The sequence below is a fragment of the Boleophthalmus pectinirostris genome, unplaced genomic scaffold (assembly GCF_026225935.1).
Source record: "Boleophthalmus pectinirostris isolate CB_2022bp ecotype Guang Dong unplaced genomic scaffold, ASM2622593v1 HiC_scaffold_5, whole genome shotgun sequence".
Lineage (NCBI taxonomy): Eukaryota > Metazoa > Chordata > Actinopteri > Gobiiformes > Gobiidae > Boleophthalmus > Boleophthalmus pectinirostris.
In genome coordinates, this window is record NW_026571404.1 from 12,850,163 (window position 1) to 12,854,597 (window position 4,435).

Consider the following 4,435-nt stretch of genomic DNA (forward strand, 5'->3'; position numbering starts at 1 on the left):
TGCAGAATGTCTAGTTTGATTCAGATTTTTTTATATTTTGCATACCATTTTTACTGTAGGCCTACATGTCTACAAAAAAGGGCTTGTTGCAGAGTATTTTTATCTTGTCTATTTATTTATTATTAGGACTGGGAATCACAACGTCCCTTATTATTCGATACAATGCGCGATACTTGATACACAATACCTTTTTTGCCAGAACTAAACACATTTTAACAGCAGTATTTCTTTTGAGACGGTGCTTCAAGCCATTTCCATCAATTGAAAATGGCTTCTGGATCGCAGCCGAAACGTCTTGATGGCAAAAACAGAGTCTAGATGACCACCAGTGAAACTTTCTCTACATTAAATAAACAGTATATCTTTGTTTAACCACTACCTGCACAAACATATCATGAAATATGCCCATTTTAATCAGCAAACTGTATATATGTCAAAAGTATCCCATTTTCTCTAAACAAGCAACACAACTGTAGCTCTGACTGTCACAAAATAATTTAGAAAAATATACCAAAAACATACTAATACTGTATAACCAAATCTGTCTTTCTCTTTATCTATTTTTATGCTAAAACTGAACCCCACTAAGAAACGAGTGATTAGTGTTCAGTTGTAATGTGGAATTATCTAAATTGTCCATTTTGTTCAGTACTTTCCAAATGCATTCAAAGCTTCTGAATATCTCTATGCTTACAGAATGAGTGTAAATAATGTAAAAGTATTATGTCTTGATGAGTTTGGGGGGGAAAAACACCCGTAATGCACTGTAAATGCAAAATAAATAACTGGATCAGAAGATGAAATAGAAAACACGATGAGATGATAGTGTTATGTATCTTGTTTATGTCCTATTATACAATTAAAGCCCTCATAAGCCACTTAATAACAAGGTAATGGTGGAACATCATTAACTAACACAGACCTTCAGGGAGCAGCTCTTTCCATGAGATCTTTCCACTGGCTCGAGGTGCAGAAAAACACCTGAGCTCCTGAGGCAGTGTGGGCTTTTAAAGTTTTGTTTTGATGATGACTGATTGAAATAAGTTTCCATACGCCCAGTGAATAAGAATACACTGTTGAAACACAGAATATAAATGTTTAGGCTATATACAGTCTATATGGCGTCACCAATGTACAACAACAATGTAAACAACATATAATATTTGACAAAATTAAAACTGTTAATTGATGCCAGATGATCGAGTTGGTTTAGTTTAACTTGTTGTTAATTTTGAAATTGCTGCAATTATCTTGGCAAAAATAATTGCAATTAATGATAATATCACAATTTAAAATAATTACTGATAGTTTACTCATGTAATTTGTAATTTGATAATCATATTTATAGTACAATAAGTGTCATGTTTAAACAACTATTATAGAAGTATACATAAAAGCTACCATCTGTTTGTTTATGTATTTTTTTTTCACTAGTAGATGACACCTGTCCCTCCTTCTCACCTGTCCCCTCCCCTCACCTGTCCCCTCTTCTCACCTGGCCCCTCCCCTCACCTGTCCCCTCACCTGTCCCCTCACCTGGCCCCTCCCCTCACCTGGCCCCTCCCCTCACCTGTCCCCTCACCTGTCCCCTCCTCACCTGTCCTCTTCTCACCTGTCCCCTCACCTGTCCCCTCTTCCCCTCCACCTGTCCCCTCTTCTCACCTGTCCTCTTCTCACCTGTCCTCTCCCCTCACATGTCCTTTGTTCAGGCTCCTCTGTGCTCTCTGGTCTTCTTCTCTCAGTTCAAAGATTACACATGGTCTCTTTAAGTCGCTTTTTTCTGCACAGTCCGGTGAAGATCACGATTGTTCATATTAGGGATGCACCGATACTGCTATCAGATATTGGCACAGACATTGACACTTAGTGCTAAAATGGATATCGGCTCCCAATCACAGTTCACCTGATATCCTAGTTGGACATATACATTGATATAATAATAATAACACTATTTACTGGTCATAGTTTCTCTAGAAAGTCTCATAATGTTTGTATTTTTATTTACACAAAGTTGTTGCTTGTTACTTGAGGGGAGGAAATAAATGCAGTTTTCTGTCTCTGCACTGGAATTCGTTGATATCGAGTATCTGCAGACACTTAAAGCTTCCGGCATCGTAACTGAAATAGCTGAATCAGTGGATTATTGTTATTATTGTCAACCCTTTTTATCGTTACAAACTATATTATTTTTTATTGCCTCCTCCATAATTACAACCTAAAAACTCAAATCAGATGTGTAATTCCACCATTATAAGAATGACTTGTGTCTTACGTGAATCACTATGGAAAGTATTTATACTCTAGATGCTATTGTTGACGTATTGATGTTCACTGCTGAAATTACCGCATGCGCTTTCCCCCCATGATGCCAAACCAAATGTTGTAATTAAAACCTCTGGAGCTTGTAAACACACATAATAAAAATACATAATTATAACACTTTGGGGCCCATAGCTCCTGGCATCACTGCCCATCCAAACTGGACTGTGGTTTCAAACACAGTATTTGCCTTTCCCTCAGCTTACATGCAATAGACTTGGCTACATCACATTTGCTACAGAAAAGTGATTTATTTTCTTAAAGTAATTAAATGCCTACTTGATCATTGTGAGTTTTTTTTTTTTTTTTCAGGGGGAAATTGTGAGAACGTGCAAGCTACAAATTAAAAGAGCACTCCATGACTAAACCTGTCCCTAGGATTGGTGGAGACATTACAAGCCAAATGCTAATCTACGCGAGTTTTTGAACAAATAATTCAAGAAAAACATGGCGTGTCTTTCTGCTTGCATACCAATATTAATTTCAATTTCTGTAACCCCACTTACTCGCACAGTTTAATTAATGACACTTGTTATCGTGTGTGTTTAAGACGTAATGGACAATGCTGAATTTTGAGTGTTGCCGAGAAATACAGCTTTTGTAATAGACTGGCAACAAAAACAGATTAGCCATGTTTGTCCTCTAGCTGTTTTTATAAAGCGAAAACTCAAAGCAGAAGGGAGGGCTGGTATTAACTTTGAAATGGGAAGCGCTGGTCAGAAGCTGCATGGTGGCTGCGTGGCATAATCCATACCATAATTCCTGATCTAATTAGCAGAAGGCTCAGAGTGCGGGATCCAGAAAGGGAAAAGAAAAGAGGAGGATTGTGCCGGAGGAGAGGCTCAGACTCTGGAAAATAAGAAGAAAGAGGAAAACTGTAATAAACAAAATAATACTAAACGTGATGGACAATGTAATAATGAACAGTAAACAAAGGTGCGGTGTGAATGCATGTTTGAAAACTTGCACAGATTTGGACAATTGATCTGTGACGGTTCTTTCAAAATACACTTGATTGTTTCATGAAATAATCAACATTGCCTGGAGGTGTAATACTAACTGTAGGCATTGTTCTGTCAGAGGCTTTTTAGACGTACACCTGAGCTTTACTTTAACACAATAAATGACTTAGTTGGACCTACAAAAGCTAGCCAGGCTCACGCTACCTAGGGTCTCCGCTCAATTTCATTTCTCTCCAGCGACTAGGTCAAGAATCAGAATACACTAGATGGTTTGTAAGAACCCCAGAAGTGCGAGTTCCACCATCAGTGAAGAGCCATATATTCTATGTTGCCAACGATTCCTGAGATTGAGGATTTAAAGCCAGAACAAAGGTTACATTCAGACTGCAGCCTGAAGTGCCCCAAATCCGAATTTTTTGGCCTCTATGTGACCTGTATCTGATCTTTTAATGACAGTCTGAGCAACACACAGATCAGATTTTTTCAAATGCGACCCAGGACACTTTGATATGTGATCCTAAAACCGATACATATCCGATCTTTTCACATGCAACTTCAGTGTGAACGGCCAAAGCGCATTCATCCAACCTACACGTTATCAACAAGCCACAAAGGTCACTATTCTGCACTGAAGTAGGCAAAAATTGTTAATGAACTCCATGTCACTGAAGCGAAGCACATCACCACTTACCACTCTTGGCTACCGTCTCCACATCCACATGTTCCTTTCAACGGACGTCGCTGCCACTGCTCCCACAAAACGCCACGGCCAAAAACCTCGTCCTTCTCCTTCTCAATCTCCTCCTTAAAACTAGTAAGTTGTACATGTTCTGGCTTCGGTACGAGTGGGACTTTAAAATCGCCAGGTGCTCAATGCTCACGTCCATGTTTGGACAACTTCCGTAAACACAGAGCACGCTCGCTGCGGTTGACGTCATTGTGTCCTCCAGTGCACATGTGGGACACTTCTGGGCTGTTTAATGTTCACACTGGAGATCACATACAAGTCGCATTTAATTGGAAATGTGAACGACCTCATAAAAACATCGGATTTCACAAAAAAATCCGAATTGAGCGTTAAGCCCTGCAGTCTGAACGTAGTCAAAGAGAATGTTTGGTGAATTTTACGTTATTGCTCTTCTTCCTACGGGATT